Here is a 19,033-nt window from a genome sequence, read left to right on the forward strand (position 1 = left end):
AAAAAGTTTAGAACACTTGTAATTAAAATAGCTAAATAAATCAAATAGTTCTTTAGAAACCTTTCACCTGTAAATTAAAACCACCTGTTATTTCAGATTAATTTCTTGTTTAACATAAGGGACCTCGGACATTTATTTTTAGACAAAATAACATGGAAATTTGTACATTTTTTAAGTCTGGTAGATTATTTATATCTCATTTCAACCAGAAAACAGACACTAAATAAATACAAATGTTTATTATAAATGCAACAGGAAATAAATGAACAATGACTGCAGTGTGATTGACTTTGAATGACTTTGATTTCGTGGACATTTTTAATGATCCATTCATTTATTGTTAAAATATAAAATGGAACAGCTTTTTTAAAAATAATAAAATAGTTGCTGTTTAAAGAGCCTTTTATTTAGAAGCAGGTGATGTTCTGCTGGATTCTCTGGACGAGATGAAGGTCTCTTCTGCAGGTTTGAACTCTGGTGGTGTTGCTGAAAAGCAGAGATGTTTTCTTTCGACTGGACTTCCTGGTGTTCAGCTCATCAGTGGAAGTTTGGTCGTCTGCACAGCAAATGTTGCTGATTGGGACAAATAAAAATATTTCTTTAAATATAAAGAAACACTAAACAGATTATATATATAAAAAAAGGGGGAAAAAGCAATGGAAAAAACGCCCGAAAAAATAAGTTATTTAAAGTTGAGCTTTTGTGGTCTCTGAAAAAAGCTGTAGCTTTATTTGGTAAAAAATAAAAAGACTGAACCATTTAGAAATTAAAGTGTTCACTCAGATCAACTGTGTTAAAAGGCTACGCTAACGTTAGCCGATCATTAAATCCTCACAGTTCAGTAAACGTCACGTTTTATTTTTACATTATTCTCACCTCGATCAAGCTGCAGAATTAAACTCCGTTGGGCAAACCGGGACTTCACATATATCCAAAAAGTGGGAGATTTCGGACTGAGTGGGTTTGCTCCATCACCCCGGCTGCCTGCCTCGGTCTGCCCAGTGATGATGCCTGAAGGTCGGCTTCTCCGTGCGGGTCGGCCCGCTGTCGCGGTTCGATCAATATCCCACCAAGTCATCGGTCCTCCCTCAGTCGGCATCACTCCAAGGGAGTGAAAAAAAAAAGCTTCTCCCAGAAGGGTGATGGGAGAATCGTTCTGCTGTTTTTTAAAGCTTTTTTTGTGGTTCAGGCGACACAAATTCAAGATGGCGATTGCTGAACTTTTTCAGATTGTGGAAACAGCCAGAGTGTGACGTGGCAATCTCCGGCCCCCACTTTTTTTTTTTTTTGCCGCTTCCAAAGCGACGCGTCTGACGTCATGCACCAGATCCGTCGTAACTTGTCGTGTTGTGCAAATTTTGTTACTCTATCAGTTCCATAACTGCAGCAAACATAAATGTATTTTTCTCTGTGATGGTGAACTGAGATCATATGCTGGTTTCCTGCTTCCACATTTTGTTTGTCTCTTGTCTCAGTTCCCACCTGCCTTTCTGTCTCTATTGCTTGAAGCCTGAGAGTCAACTACACAGGAAAAACGAGAGCAAAGAGAGGGCAGATTTTTTTTTAAACTCCTCCTCCCCTCCCCATTTTCTCACCATAAACCCCACCGCCCCACATCCACCAGCAGCTGCAGCAGCAGTGGGAGCTGCAGGAGCTGCAGCTTTTGCATTGGCTCTTGGTGTTTTGTAAAGAATCCCCCGGCAGGCTCACACCCGCCCCCTGACTTATCCTCCCAGTCTCAGTGCCCCGTTCTCACATTGTGTCCAGATGTGAGGAGGATGGATGGATGGATGGAAGGGAGGAAGACAGGGGCCCCTGGTGATACTCCCCCTCCATCCTCTTACCTCTAACCTGACCTCAAACACATCACATCCACACACTGGAGCTTCTCCAAAATCATCAGCTGAGAACAAACGTGTGGAGACCCGTGGAGCTGATAACCTGATATAGCACACCTTGTTTTTCTTCTCAGTCCGTTGTAAGCGATCACTTTGGGATTACATTATGCTTTGTTCCTCTTTATCTCAGCCTAAATGAAAAGGAAAACAAATTCTACAAGTTCATCCTTTAGCTGCAGAAGGTTATTCTTTTTTTTCTAATTATTAAATAATACAGTAATACTTATTTGACAACAAAATTTAATGTCATGTCCCTGCACTGGCCTCTACAGCAAAAATATAGTTGCACGAGTGTGCCAGTGAGTAAGTTAATCTATCCCACTTAAATGAATGAATGAATTTATTTATTTGGCACACAGACTCAACAACAGCAAAAAAATAAAATAAAATAAAATAAACTGATAAAAAAAACCAAAAAGGTGTTGGCAGAAGCAAAAGCTTATAAACACCCACCCCTTTTACCATATATATATATATATATATATATATATATATATATATATATATATATATATATATATATATATATATATATAGTCTAAGGCACACCTGTGCACTAATCATGGTGTCTAATCAGCATCTTGATATGGCACACCTGTGAGGTGGGATGGATTATCTCAGCAAAGGAGAAGTGCTCACTATCACAGATTTAGACTGGTTTGTGAACAATATTTGAGGGAAATGGTGATATTGTGTATGTGGAAAAAGTTTTAGATCTTTGAGTTCATCTCATACAAAATGGGAGCAAAACCAAAAGTGTTGCGTTTATATTTTTGTTGAGTGTATATATGTGTGTGTGTGTGTCTGTGTGTGTACACACACACAGACACACTCAAAACAACAACAGACAATATAAAATAATCAATGAACTAAAATTTCTCAACACACTAAAACAAAAATAGGTCAATCCAAAAATAACAACAAAATTGGTAAACCTAATTCTAAGTAATCATATTGTTTTCATAAAGTCTTTTAAAGCCAACTAAGGTTCCAAATAATTTAATGTTATCAGGACAGTTATTCCAAATATTTACACCTTTTATGGAAACACAATGACTTTTTTTTACAGTAGTTTGAGTCTTTGATTTATCAAATCATAATGTTCCTCTCAAATTATAACTCAAAAATAATAAATGCTGTCTTCTTGTAGTTCACCTCATTAAAAGAGAAGATTATGATGATGAAGTTGTCAGATGGTGTTTAACTTTAATGTACCACGTCCAATGAAAAAAAAAAAAAAGTACACATTTTACAGTGGTTTAGTATATTTGTATGATAGTGAGAACCATGAAACACTTATAAATGCAATCCTTTTACCCAGTGGTGTAGTCTACGTGGAACGCAGGTAGACGCCGTCTACTCACCTAAAATGACCGGGAATTTCCGTCTACCCACTTCAAATTGCCCCGGGGAACGTGATGGTGTAAATAAAATAAGCGCTTATTGACTGTAATTTTATTTTCTCCCTTTAAAAGACAGCCATCAGGCGTCCATCACTGCAGAGTGCACCGTATGTCCCACCCCCGCTCACTCTGCTAGGTAAGAGTTTTAATTGGCTCATAGAGAGATGGGGCGGGGCTACCAGCTAAGGAAAGCCGCACACAAACAAGACGAATGCTGGAAGTATCGATGGTGATTATTACCCGAAAAAAATGAAAAAACAGGCCTCGGTTTTAGATTTTTTTTTTCAAAAACGTCCACCTGCTGCTTCAGGGCCGATTGATGAAGTTTGCACCCTGAGTGGAGGATATAAACGCTGTCTGCATTTCTGGTAAGTGGGCTAGACTACGACAGCTAGTTTTTTATTTGTCCACTAAGCTAATGGGCCTTTCACACTGAATACGTCAGACGCGACAAAAAACGGTTTAAAAGCATTATTTTCAATGAGATGCGTTGCTTTTTAGATGCTGACGGGAGCGCGCATTGCCGCTTGTCGGCAGGCTGACGTAGACAAAGTTCAAGCCAATCCAACTTTCGGAGCCGTGACGTACCTTTGCGTTGTCCAATAGGAACGACGCGTCGGGCCAAAACACGGAAGACTAGTGGCAGAAATAGAAACCACTGATCTGTACAAAACAAACGTGTCACAGGACTGCTCATTTATGGAGCAGTTTTATGAAGAAAAATCCTTGGAAATGTTTTTTTGTTGTTGTTTGTTACCTCAGAATTTCTGATTACTGTTAAAAAAGTTTAAAACACTTGTAATTAAAATAGCTAAATAAATCAATAAATGGTTCTTTCGAAACCTTTCATCTGTAAATTAAAACCACCTGTTATTTCAGATTAGATAATTTCTTGTTTAACATAAGGAACCTCGGACATTTATTTTTAGACAAAATAACATGGAAATTTGTAAAAAATTTTTTTAAGTCTGGTAGATTATTTATATCTCATTTCAACCAGAAAACAGACACTGTAAATAAATACAAATGTTTATTATAAATGCAACAGGAAATAATTTAACAATGACAGCAGTGATTGTAAAGTAGGATTTCTGTGACATAAACCTCTTTTCAACTTGTAATTTTGACAAAATATGTAATTGCCTTTAATGTTGTTATCAGGACAGAGTCATTTCTAAAATATGAATTTGAGCACAATAAGTGGAGAGCTTCTACTTGTGCAAATGTCTTTTGACTTTGATTCGTGGACATTTTTAATGATCCGTTCATTTATTGTTAAAAAAAATGAAACAGCTTTTTAAAAAATAATAGAGTTTTGCCGGTAATCTACAGATGTCTCTTGAGCTTGAGTCCCGTTGGCTGTTGGATAGTGTAGTTTTAAAATGACTGGAATTGGTAAGTGGCATACTCCCAGTAGTTGCATGGTTGTCTTAGTTAGTTAGTTGGTTGTCTTCATACTATACTTTTGTGCCACTGATTTGGCCTACAATGTTTTTGTCATGGGTTGAAAAGGTTTCTGCAAAGTAAAGCATCTACCATATTTTCATTGTATGTGAATTTTCTGGGAGCTAGCTTCTGTCCTTCAGCCTAGCTGCTGTTTTAATGGATCTTAACCAGTGATGCCGGTAACGCATTACTTAGTAACGCGTTACTCTAATCTGACCACTTTTTTTTAGTAACGAGTAATCTAATGCGTTAATCTTTCCAAATCAGTAATCAGATTAAAGTTACTTCTCCATGTCACTGTGCGTTACTATTATTTTTCATTGTGGGTCGATAACAGCATTAAACTTGGTCTGTGGGCAGGAGGTCGGGGTTCGACTGAACTGCCCACTTTAAGCGAGCTGTGAGCTTTTCATCTGCGTTTTTTTGCAGCTGCTTGACTCGTCCTCACCTCTTAAAGCGCGGTGATCAGCACACCTGCACTGAGCTTTACAAAGACATTTTTATACTTTTTTTCCTCCTTTATTTAGAATTCTGAGCTGAGCCGCTCTGTATCTGGTCGTTAAAAACAGCTGATCCTCCGCGACGCGTCAACAACTAACACTATTTTCCACTCAAATGCACCTAAACTCTCTTTCTGAGGACCACATGATGTGAAAACGCAATAAAACTTTCTTACCTGTAAATCTGGTCCTGTTTTCTGCATAAATAAATGTTATCCATTCTTTGTGCTCAAACGCCAAAGCAGGGGCGAATCTAGATGGAATGGGGGCGTGGGGCAGGGATGTGCCCCCTCCCCCACAACACCCCTAGATTAAAGGTGCAATTTTGAAGCCGTATTTTACTACAACTAATATTGCTTAAAATAATAATAATTTCGACAAGTAAAATGTTTAGAGAGAATTTAAATGTTAGAAAAATGTTAGAATTTAATAGTTACCTTTATAAACAATGTAGGCTTGAAACTGCAAGTTTTACTGTTACAGTGCTGTCAACAGTTAAATATGAGGTCAAGAAAGACGTCTTTATTTTACTTTTTATAAAACAAGTATTTATTTTCATTGAAGTCAAGAAAGGGTGACTATAAAGTGAGTTTTGGCAAAACAGGTATCATTGTCATGTTGAGGTGGCAGAGGGTTGTTGTCGGCAGCTGGGAAAAGTAACTAAAAAAGTAACTAGTAATCTAACTTAGTTACTTTTACAATTGAGTAATCAGTAAAGTAACTAAGTTACTTTTACAATTGAGTAATCAGTAAAGTAACTAAGTTACTTTTTCAAAGTAACTGTGGCAACACTGAACTTAACGTATACTAATACTAGCTTGTTTATACTGGGTAGGTTTCCTTATGGACCACAAAGCCTACAGGTTCCAGTCCCCCGTCTGGACCTGATGATGGACTGTTAGCTTCAACAGAGATTGTGGTAGGAGGCGTGAGGCTCTGCAGCCGGTGCATGCTCATGTGTTCTGTTTTGTTTTTGTTTATGCGTCTAAACTGTCCACAGACAACGTGGGGCCATGCGGATTATATGAAGGGTGAATCTTGCAGCTGCTGAATTTTACAGTACAGGCTCATATCCACTACTAAATAGATATACTTAGTTGGGAGGCAATAATCTGCTCCTTATTATTGTTAAAATAACTTTTCTTTCTTAATAACAAGGAGTCACAGTCACTTTTTTTTTTGAGTGACTGTGACTTAAAGTTGTCTTATTTACTGTTAAACAATGCACAGTAGCTTGCATATGATACTTTTGGCTGGATTTAAACATTGTTTATTCCTGGTTTATGACCTGATTAAATTTCTTTGTTAAATTAGGTTTTCAGATGCCAAAAAATAAATGTATTTGATGTTTGTATTTTTTTAATCACTCTTTTAGATTTACTGTTGTATACAGTATTTTGCAATTGGTGCAAATTACTTACTTATATTCTGACACATTTCTCACATTTATAGTGACAAATATAGAATATAAATGATCAGATGGAAAGTATAGATCTCTTTGTTGTTATGGTGTTAAAAATGTTAATAACCGGGGCGCAATGCATGGGTTTGATGACGGGCAAAAAACACAGTCTACCCACTTCAAAAATGTACTACACCACTGCTTTTACCCAGTGGTGGGCATAGTTCCATTAATTCGTTAACCACTAATTATCAAAGCTAATGTTTTCATTATCAGATTAGCATTTCAGATAACTCTGAAAACCATCATCGGACCAATTATCTTCCTATAAGTTTTAGACCACTAACATGTTTTTGCAGGTGAAGAGAATAAATCTTAAACAGTTAAAAACCTTTGTTAAGTCTGATATGAAAGATTTTAGCACTTACCTGTTAAATGTTTTGTTACAGATAAACAGATCTATTCGCTATAAACAAAGAAGAGCTGGTCACAAGATAATTACTCTTGACATCATACTAACTCACGGCAATATCACCCAAGTCATCCAGAGGCATACAGTTTTAACTTATGGTTAAAATTTTAACCAAACTAATTTCAGACATTATTTAAATTAACTTCACTTTTGTAGTTTTATAAAGTGAAAACATGAGCTTTATGAGCTTTAGGTTTTAGTTTTAAAGTATTGCACTAATTTTGAAGCTTTTAGTGTGGACATGATGTGTCCAAGTGCATTATGGATAATCTCAGTACAGTCACTACAGGAGAAATGCATTTGAGACACTCTGATCAGGCTCCACACAGACAACAGCATTAAACTCTTTGTATGAATTGAGTGTCTGGGCACCAGTAGATGGCAGTGTTCTGTGCATTTTGACCCCGGTTATATCAGACGGTTGTCTACACTTGACTTTTGGCTTTTTGCAAATGGCTTTTTTTTTACATGTGAATAAAATGGCATGTTTTACAAAAGCACATTTATATGTAAATACCAACACACACGTCACAACAAATTAACATGTTGGTTTTTACATAGAATGAATAAGCCAACCAATCAGTGTTAGTGGAGGTTCATTTACCCATAATCCCTTTGGCATCTGTCTGTGTTTGTTACAAAACTTCAGAATTATTTAAAATTAAAAGATTATGTGTTATATTTTAACTTTGTACAAATGACAAAATTGACATTAATAGAGTTATTCTATTAATTTTTATTTAATTAATTTTTTAAAAATCAAAACCATAAATCAAAACTGCTTTATTTTCCAAGACCGCTGCCTCACTGCGACACAGCTGTATTCTGTTATGGATTAATGGATTGTTTTTTGCGCGTGTGTGTGTGTGTGTGTGGAGTTGATCTTAGCTCCTCTCAAATGCTTCACTGCTGCAAATTATGTAGTAAACAGGAGGTTCCAGCAGGGGGCAGGGTGCTGACTCATTGTTTGGGTCTGTGGTCGCTTTTGATGCTACCAGAAGCGATCATGGTGTTAAAACTCAAAATCAGCTTGTTTGTAGTTGCAAGTGTACTGGAGACAATACTGAAAGTTATCGGTTAGCTGTACCTTCCGATACATTTTTGGGTGGTTTATCGGTTTAGCTTTATAAAAGATAACTTTCAGTTAGCTGATTAGTTGTTATTGAAGCTAACGTTTTGATTAGCTGTTATCGAAGCTAACTTTTTGGTTAGCTGTGCCCACCGCTGCTTTTACCATATGTGGTAAAAGGATCCAGTCCCAAGCGAGTACATCCATGTACTCGCTTGGGACTGGATCAGTGTTTGACAATTTTTTTCAGGCCAAGAACTACAAAACAAACAAACAAACAATTTAATTAATTAATAAATAATCACGGACCAAAACAATACAAAACAATAAGTCTGCTTACCACTCCAATAGTACAAGGTCTGTGAGAAAAGTATCTGACCTTTTTATTTTATGCAAAAAATATATGGATTTGATTCATATGTTTTTACGTCAGCCAAGCTTGAATCTTCGTGCGCATGCGTGAGTTTTTCCACGCCTGTCGGTTGCGTCATTCGCCTGTGGGCAGGCTTTGAGTGAGCACTGGTCCACCACTCTCGTCGTTTTTTTCATTGCGAGGAAATGGCGGAATGATTTGGGCTTTGTTCCATCAGAATTTTTTCAGAAACTATTAGAGACAGGCAACTGGAAACCATTCGGAAAATTCACATGGCTTTCGGTGAAAATTTTATGGGCTTCACAGAGATTACGGAGTGTTACTACAGCTTTAAGGACGGCCCACAATGGCGCACGGCGCGCCGCGCTCCGAGCCATGATCGACAGGCAGAAACCACCAGATCATTTCTAAATGGATTTCTGTGTCGATCCGGGACCATCGTATGCAATTTCTCTGGTTATCACAAGAGCTGGACATCAGCCATTTTCCGGCAGATTTCACTTTTAACAAGAGATTTTGTCATGGAAAGCCGCGCGGAGGCTTCGCGCGTCACGACGGATTCGCTGATGGAGTGAGACAAAGAACACCTCCGTTTTGGAGTGCCAGAGGACAAGTTGGGACATGCCTATCTCGGCTTTCAGTGGCTTACCAGTCGAGTGAGTATAAGAGAAATTGTGGAGAGCTGGGCAGGAAAAAACGGAGGTGTTCTTTGTCTCGCTCCATCAGCGAATCCATCGTGACGCGCGAAGCCTCCGTGCGATTTTCCATGACAAAATCTCTTCTTAAAAGTGAAATCTGCCGGAAAATGGCTGATGTCCAGCTCTTGTGATAACCAGAGAAATTGCACACGACGGTCCCGGCTCCACACAGCGATCCGTTTAGAAATGATGTGGTGGTTCCTGCCTCTCAATGGCGGCTCGGAGCGCAGCGCGCCGTGCGCCATTGTGGGCCGTCCATAAAGCTGTAGTAACACTCCTTAATTTCTGTGAAGCCCATAAAATTTTCACCGAAAGCCAGATACATTTTTCGAATGGTTTCCAGCTGCCAGTCTCTAACAGTTTCTGAAAAAATCTGATGGAACAAAGCCCAAATCATTCCGCCATTTCCTCACAATGAAAAAACGAGAGGGGTGGACCAGTGCTCACTCAAAGCCTGCCCACAGGTGAATGACGCACCGACAGGAGTGGAAAAACTCACGCATGCGCACGAAGGTTAAAGCTTGGCTGACGTAAAAACATATGAATCAAATCCATATAGTTTTTGAAAAAAAATAAAAAGGTCGGATACTTTTCTCACAGACCTCGTATACTGCTATCGAATAAACAGTTTGAGAAACGCTTTTAAGTAAGAATATTAAATTAATTTTACCAATAGTCTCACGGTTCACTGGGGGTCGCTCATGGACCACCAGTGATCCACGGACCAGTTTTTGAGAAAGGCTGGAGAATTGGTTAGATTTTAGGGTTTTGTGAGGCAAATATTTGCATAATTATTGTTTTTTGGCTAATCAACAAGATAACTTAATAAGTAGACTATCAGATACTTGACATTTGAAAACATTCCTTTTAGTTTTAGCATGTCTTAAGATTTAATGGGACAAGGTGCATTTTGTTCTGTGTATTCTGTTTTGTAGCACAAATTATGCATAAAGAAGTGCTCTTATTGTGCCCCTGTTCTGTGGAATGATCTCCCTGCGTCAATAAAACAGTCAGATTCTGTGGAGACAAGTCCAGACTTAAGACGCACTTATTTTTCCTTTCATATGGCTAGCATACGGGTACAGTTTTGTTTTACGCTTTTTACTCTTTGAATTCATTTATTAGTAAACGGAGCGTGCCGCGGCCTCAACTTTATCTAAATTCTGGGTCTTTTAGTGAAGTTTAGGGTTAGTGGCCGGCGATCACCTTAGTATTTCTCTGTTTTTCTTGTTGTTTAATGCTGACAAATTATACAATATGTTTTGTCTTTCTGATGCCTGATTCTGTTTTTTCTCTCTGTTTAAGGTGCAGCTCCATCCAGAGATGGGAGTTGTATTCGTGTTGGCGATCCTCCTCTCTTGTGTGCCAATAGCATTTCTTGTATATTCATCCGTCAATTGTTCTGTAGTTTATGTCTGTATCATGGGCCAAGCAGAGGGTCACCCCTTTGAGTCTTGTCTGCTTGAGGTTTCTTCCTCAGAGGGAGTTTTTCCTTACCACTGTTGCTGTGGGGGTTGGTAAGGTTAGACCTTACCTGTGTGAAGCGCTTTGAGGCAACTCTGTTGTGATTTGGCGCTATACAAATGAAAATAAATTGAAATTGAAATTGAAAATAAAGAAGCATGAGATTTTATTTATCTTTAAAATAATCTGGCAGCACACTCGTAGCTAAACATCGAGTCAGCATGTTGTAACAAAAAATATGGGAAACATTTCCCTCATAAAAGACAGACTAAAGTGATGGAAGTCTGTTCCTGCTTCTGTCTGATTATCTGTAATCATCTAATCCCTGACCACAGAACTCTGTTTAAAGGGCATACTGGCTAATCCCATCAGATTATACCTGACCAACTCCACAAAATCACCCAATTAATGGTCTTAAAAATGCCCACTGAAGCCCCTTCAACCCTTAAAAAACCCCCACTAATAAATCATGTCCAAAGATCTGACCCATTTCTGGAGCCCTAATCTCACAGACAGACAAACAGGTGGCTGCAGCGAAACCACAGAAACTGGACCCGGTTTTGCAGGATCGATAAAACTAGAGAAGCAATGGAGTGCTGAGGTATGTCATGACTCCTCATCCAGGGTGATGGTGACAACTGCAACATTTTTATGTTTTTACTTTCTTGTAAACATGCAGTTCCATCTGAGGTGGGTGGTCTTAAAACCTCTGCTTCTGATGCTGTTAGATATGTTTGTAGGTCGGTTCAGTCATATGACTGCAGTGGACCACATGCTGATCCCATCTAAGTTTGAGTCCCACAAACAGTTGGTGTCTTTAGGCTTTAAATCCTGGACAGGTGGATCCACAGGCATCACTGTCCCAGAAAGCCAAATCTCAGGTGCAGGTTTGTGTTTTTGATGGCAGCTATCAACAGTTTTTATGGATGCAAACAGTAGATGTTTTGTGCAAATATTTAAGGTTGTCCTTGTCCACTTGCATTGATCAGTATCAGGCCCAATCAAGTGTTGTTTTTTTTTTTTTTGATTGATCGGCATTAGATTTGTTCACCACGTTTGATCAGTCTCAGTTCCATCTCATTCTGCTCCATAAACTCTTTCCCAACAGAGTTGGAGCCGCCTGTCTATCAGAACTTGTTGTTAACTCAGCAGCAGTGCTACAGTACACATTTTAAAAGCATATTTATGCTCTGCTTCACTTCAAATGTTTTTTTTTTTTGGTTGAGGGTCCAGATGAGTATCATCTGTATTATGAGGGAGCATCAACTCTAACATTTTACTCATGTACTCTGTTTCTCTGTGCATGATCCAGTATGCAGGTGTCTGAGTGATGAGGACCCCAGGAACTGCAGAAAGCCAAGGGGTGGGAATGGACCAGTTGTCTGCCTGGGTAGTTGCCATCCAGGACCCAAGGCAGTTCCATGGTGTTGTGGATGTGGCAAAGCGCAGCACCAGTGCTGTCAGATGTGGCTTGACTTGAATCGATGGTCCACTTTTGAAGAGTTTTGACCCTTTGAATTTTTTTGCATATAATAATAATAATAATAATAATAATGAGATGAATGTATTTTAATAACTAAAACACATCCACCAGTAATCATCAATGGTATTCAATCAATATTAATGTTAGTGCAACATTGTCAAAGTAAAATGAAACAAGAACACTAAGTGGTTTCATGAAAAAAAAAATAATAATAATAATGAGATGAATGCATTTTAATAACTAAAACACATCCACCAGTAATTACCTCCACCAAGGAGGTTATGTTTTCGGTCGCGTCTGTCTGTCAGCAGGATATCTCAAAAGGTTTTGAACGGATTTTGATGAAATTTTGTGGAGTGATTGGAAATGACAAGAGGAACAAGTGATTAAATTTTAGTGGTGATCCGGATCACGATCCGGATCCCGATGCTAACGTGTTAGCATGTCTATGGCATTTTTGATGTTAAAAGTTAGCATTAAGCAGTTGCAGCTGTCATCACGTTCGGGTGCATTTGTTTTCAAATGGTAATATTTCTTACATTTATTTTTGCTTATATATTAATAATCTAATGATTATTATATACAATTTTAGAGAAAGAGACAAAAAGAAATAGATCACTGTGCCAAGGAGGGAATCTCTTTAGTTCAGTGACCCTATGGCCTTGTTTAGAGAAGTGTTTCATAAATGTTAAAAAATTCCTATATTTGCAGTTTAGTTGAATAATAAATTGAATTTTGTCTCTTATTTGTTTTTGTCTATAAGCACATGTAATATCAATATCAGTGCTCAGATGACAGTAGCTTCTGGGAAAGGTGCAAGTTGCAATAAACTGTGATGCCAAGTGCTAAGGATACATGCTATCCAGTCACAGCAGATGAAACTTTTTTTTACTACTGAGCAAACAGCATTGTTAGACTTTTTTAGGTTCAGTGATTCCACGGTGTGTAGATGTTATGGCGTCAGAGACCCTGTGGCCTTGGCGGAGGTTTGCACTCTGAGTGCTTCTAGTTATCAATGGTATTCAATCAATATTAATGTTAGCGCAATATTGTCAAAGTAAAATGAAACAAGAACACTAAGTGGTTTCATGAAAAATATATATAAAAAAATAATAATAATGAGATTAATGTATTTTAATAACTAAAACACATCCACCAGTAATCATCAATGGTATTCAATCAATATTAATGTTAGCGCAACATTGTCAAAGTAAAATAAAACAAGAACACTAAGTGGTTTCATGAAAAATACATAAAAATAAAAATAATAAAAATTAAAAGGAGCAGCTTGGATTGCAGGTATTTTTTGTTAATGCGTTGCAGAGGTGTTCAGTTGTCATGCGTATCCATTACATTGACTTCAATGTGCTTGGAGTGTGATCTGTGCGCATGTAATATCTCGGAAAATACACAAGCATGAGATCAAGACTTAGTGTCAGTAGATACTCAATATTAAATGACTTGAATATTGCAAAAAGAAAAAAAAGTTGACCAGGGCATCCTCAAAAATATTTACTGTAGTTATTTTCATAATATATTATGTATTGACTTCCAGGAAAGACTGGATGACAACCTCGAAAGTGTGGTGACAGCTGGAGAGACAGAGGACAGCTCGGAGAGACGGCAACTGGGGCAGGGAGGGGTAGCATCCCGAGCTGCAGCTCCCGCAAGGGAGCACCCGAACAACGCTACGATGAACCCTAAAGAGTCATACCCCCAGGGGTGCCCGAGAGGGGGGGAGAATGAGCACACCAAACGGACGGATTTTCTGGTAACGACCCTTGCAAATGGACAATCGACTATGAGTGCAGTTTGCAAATGTGGCAAGGTCTGCAAAAATCTGACAGGTCTAAAGATACATCAGACCAAGATGTGCTGCCTAAGGAACCCTGTGGTGCAACGCTCAGTGCTAGTACCCAGTACGGCATCTGGTGAGACGGAGGAGGATCCAGGCCCGGAGACACCCCACAGTGCCCAGAGCCTCCGCGCACTACCGGCGTCACCCCAAAGCAGACCATCAGAACAGCGTCGGATTTTGTGGCCCGCTGCCAACAAGGAGTCAGAGTGGCAGCGGTTTGATGTAGATGTTGATTCAGCCCTTGAAGCAACAGCAAAGGGTGATGTGGAGCAGAGGCTCAGGACAATGAGCACACTCATAATATGCATCGCATCAGACAGGTTTGGCATTAAGGAACATCGTGCCACCAAGACCAACCAACAGCACCAATTCCAAACCGGGGTGAGAAGAAGATCTCTCAACTCAGAAAGGAGCTGAGGATATTAAGGAGTCAGTTCAAGAAGGCTAATGACGATGAGAAGGAAGCCTTGGTAGAACTGAGGAGGGAGAAGCTACTCACCCTTTGTCGGGCCGAGGGGCACAAGAGGCCGGGCAAGGAGAGGGCTCGCAAGCGCAGTGCCTTCATCGCAAACCCATTTGGTTTCGCAAAGAAGCTGCTGGGAGAGAAACGCAGCAGTCAGCTCTCATGTCCGAAGGAAGACATCAACCGCCACATAAGTAATACTTGCAGCGACAGCATGAGAGACCAAGACCTCGGCCACTGTGAAGCCCTTGTATGCCCTCCTGAACCCAGCACCCTGTTTGACATCAGCGCACCCACTCTGAAGGAAGTCAAAGAGGTCATCAAAGCTTCCAGAGCGGCATCAGCACCGGGCCCAAGTGGGGTCCCGTACAAGGTCTTCAAACAGTGCCCCCGCCTGCTGGAGCGCCTGTGGAAGATCTTCAGAGTGATCTAGAAAAGAGGGAAGGTACCCCAGCAGTGGAAGTATGCAGAGGGAGTATGGGTCCCCAAGGAGGAGAATGCAAAGGACATCGAGCAGTTCAGATCAATCTGCCTTCTCAGCGCAGAGTGCAAGGCCTTCGTCATGATCGTTTCCAACCGCCTCATGAGATTTCTGCTGAAGAACTCCTACATCGATACCTCTGTGCAGAAAGGAGGAGTCCCAGGAGTGCCAGGGTGTATCGAGCACACTGGCGTAGTGACTCAGCTGATCCGTGAAGCGAGAGAGAGCAGGGGTGATCTGGCAGTACTTTGGCTGGACCTTACCAATGCTTACGGTTCGATGCCACATAAGCTGGTGGAATTATCCCTGAGAAAATACCATGTCCCAGAGAAAGTGCGTCATCTCATCCTTGACTATTATGACCATTTTAGTCTGAGGGTGTCCTCTGGGGCATCAACATCAGATTGGCATCGCCTGGAAAAAGGCATCATCACCGGCTGCACAATCTCTGTGTCTCTGTTCGCCCTTGCCATGAATATGCTGGTGAAGTCAGCAGAAGTGAAGTGCCAAGGTCCATTGTCTAGATCTGGTACCCGACAGCCACCGATAAGAGCATTCATGGACGATCTCACGGTAACCACAACATCAGTGCCTGGATGCAGATGGCTCCTGCAAGGTCTGGATCGACTCATAACTTGGGCAAGAATGAGTTTCAAGCCTGGGAAATCCAGGTCCTTGGTCTTGAGGAAAGGGAAGGTGACAGACCGCTTCCGATTCAGTCTGGGAAACACAACTATTCCATCTGTGTCCGAAAAACCAGTGAAGAGCCTCGGAAAGCTCTTCACCGGCGATCTGAAGGACACCCCTGCACGCCAAGCAGCCGGCGACAACCTCAACCAGTGGCTCTTAGCTGTGGACAAGTCTGGGATTCCCGGGAAGTTCAAGGCCTGGATCTATCAGCACAACATCCTGCCTCCTCTCCTTTGGCCACTGCTGATGTATGAAATCCCAGTTACGACCGTGGAGGGCTTTGAAAGGAAGATCAGCCAGCACCTGCGCAGGTGGCTCGGCCTGACATGTAGTCTGAGCAGTATTGCGCTGTTTGGGCACGGGATTAAGCTCCAGCTTCCTTTCAGCAGTGTCACAGAGGAGTTCAAGGTAGCCCGGGCCAGAGACGTCCTGCTCTACAGAGACTCCGCTAATGGGACGGTATCCTCAGCAGGTGTGGAGTTTCGCACAGGAAGGAAGTGGCGTGCCCGGGACGCAGTGGAGAGAGCAGAGGCAAGGCTGCGGCACAGTACCTTGGTGGGTACAGTGGCCACAGGTCGGGCAGGGCTGGGTAACATCCCGAAGCCTTGCTTCAGCAGAGCTAAAGGGCAGAAAAGGCGGAAGCTCATACAGGAGGAGGTTCGGGCAGAGGTGGAAGAGGCTCGCTTCAGCAGAGCGGTGGGCATGAGCAAGCAGGGGGCTTGGACCAAGTGGGAGCATGTCACAAGCCGGAAAATCACATGGACTGAGCTGTGGAAGGCGGAGCCACATCATTTTAAGTTCCTCGTCCAATCGGTATATGATGTCCTCCCAAGCCCTGCTAACCTGTTCACCTGGGGCCTGACGGACTCACCTGTGTGCCAGCTCTGCCAGAAGAAGGGATCCTTAGAACACATCCTCAGCTGTTGCTCAAAGGCCTTGGGAGATGGGAGGTATCACTGGCGCCATGACCAGGTCCTGCAGGCAATAGCAGACACCATCTGTACCGGCATCAACAGCAGCAAGGGACAACAACCAACCAAGAGCGCAATTGCTTTTGTCCGAGCAGGGGAGAAATCTCAGCCCTCCAAGAAGACTCAAGGGAGCCTGCTTACAACAGCAAGAGACTGGCAGCTCTTGGTCGATCTGGGGAGACAGTTGTGATTCCCGGACAACATCGCAGCCACGACACTCCGTCCAGACATGGTGTTGATGTCAACGTCCAGCCGGCAGGTGGTGCTCCTTGAGCTAACAGTTCCCTGGGAGGACAGAATGGAGGAAGCCCAGGGGAGGAAGAGGGCAAAATATGTAGAGCTTGTGGCTGAGTGCCGGAGGAACGGTTGGAATGCCCGCTGCGAGCCAATTGAGGTGGGCTGCAGGGGCTTTGCAGGTAGATCCCTACACCGCGTCCTTGGACTCCTTGGGATTTGCGGACTGCATAGGCGGAGAGCCACCAAGAACATCTTGGAAGCAGCTGAGAAGGTTTCACGGTGGCTCTGGTTGAGGAGGGGGGAGGCATGGCGTAGTGCGCTACCTGGACACAAGTTGGGGGACTGATCACCCCCGGCTGGGTCGTCCGAGTGAGGGTGTATGACTAAGACCCGAAACACCCAGTGATCTCGGGAGAGTCACTGAAGATATGTCCAGGTTGCACCACTAGGTGTATTGCAGATCGTATAATTTCTGTCTTTTACAGAGTAGAATTCTTTTTTTAACTAGTTTGGGAAGTACTGAAATTTATACTGCAGTGCGACTTATATATTGAAATATCAAACATTCACTGTGGAGAATAATACACTCAACAAAAATATAAACGCAACACTTTTGGTTTTGCTCCCATTTTGTATGAGATGAACTCAAAGATCTAAAACTTTTTCCACATACACAATATCACCATTTCCCTCAAATATTGTTCACAAACCAGTCTAAATCTGTGATAGTGAGCACTTCTCCTTTGCTGAGATAATCCATCCCACCTCACAGGTGTGCCATATCAAGATGCTGATTAGACACCATGATTAGTGCAGAGGTGTGCCTTAGACTGCCCACAATAAAAGGCCACTCTGAAAGGTGCAGTTTTGTTTTATTGGTGGGGGATACCAGTCAGTATCTGGTGTGACCACCATCTGCCTCATGCACTGCGACACATCTCCTTTGCATAGAGTTGAAGAGAACACCTCTCCAACGTGCCAAACGCCAGCAAATGTGAGCATTTGCCCACTCAAGTCGGTTACGACGACGAACTGGAGTCAGGTCGAGACCCCGATGAGGACGACGAGCATGCAGATGAGCTTCCCTGAGACGGTTTCTGACAGTTTGTGCAGAAATTCTTTGGTTACGCAAACCGATTGTTTCAGCAGCTGTCCGAGTGGCTGGTCTCAGACGATCTTGGAGGTGAACATGCTGGATGTGGAGGTCCTGGGCTGGTGTGGTTACATGTGGTCTGCGGTTGTGAGGCTGGTTGGATGTACTGCCAAATTCTCTGCAAGGCCTTTGGAGACGGCTTATGGTAGATAAATGAACATTCGATACACAAGCAACAGCTCTGGTTGACATTCCTGCTGTCAGCATGCCAATTGCACGCTCCCTCAAATCTTGCAACATCTGTGGCATTGTGCTGTGTAATAAAACTGCACCTTTCAGAGTGGCCTTTTATTGTGGGCAGTCTAAGGCACACCTGTGCACTAATCATGGTGTCTAATCAGCATCTTGATATGGCACACCTGTGAGGTGGGATGGATTATCTCAGCAAAGGAGAAGTGCTCACTATCACAGATTTAGACTGGTTTGTGAACAATATTTGAGGGAAATGGTGATATTGTGTATGTGTAAAAAGTTTTAGATCTTTGAGTTCATCTCATACAAAATGGGAGCAAAACCAAAAGTGTTGCGTTTATATTTTTGTTGAGTATAATTAGAATAACTATCTATACAGGGTTTTCCTGGGAATCAAAGCACTAAACAAAATTAGCTCGAATAATTAAAGAATAAATAACAATAATACAAAAAAAACCCTCCACAGAATTGCAGAAAATACCCAAAATAAAGAGCTGAAAAGACAGATAAAAGGTACGACATATAGTCTGGAAAATACAGTACAAACAGCTGAAATGCCTCTGAAGCAGTGTTCCTTTAATGGCTTTAACTCACAATCAAACAACCCATTTTTGATCTGCAATCAAAAGACATTAACATTTTGTAACAATCAAATCCTCATAATCCCTGTGATCTTTTCACAAATATATTCAGTGCGTCTGCTTGTGATCTTTTTATGTTGTGTGTGCATGGCGTCCCTCTCTTTCCCTCTCTTCTTTCTTTGTGCTGTATTTTCTCCAC

At 41.4% G+C, this 19,033-nt stretch overlaps 1 protein-coding gene and 1 pseudogene across 2 annotated transcripts in view; both read left to right on the forward strand.

Annotated features, from left to right (window-relative positions):
* The window catches only part of LOC117514800 (zinc finger protein 516-like), a 174,919-nt gene that overhangs the window by 32,401 nt on the left and 123,485 nt on the right, over positions 1–19,033 (forward strand). The gene's annotated exons all lie outside the window — the stretch shown is intronic.
* Positions 14,352–17,291, forward strand: LOC117514801 (annotated as a pseudogene).

This window comes from Thalassophryne amazonica, chromosome 7, assembly GCF_902500255.1.
Source record: "Thalassophryne amazonica chromosome 7, fThaAma1.1, whole genome shotgun sequence".
Classification (NCBI taxonomy): Eukaryota; Metazoa; Chordata; class Actinopteri; order Batrachoidiformes; family Batrachoididae; genus Thalassophryne; species Thalassophryne amazonica.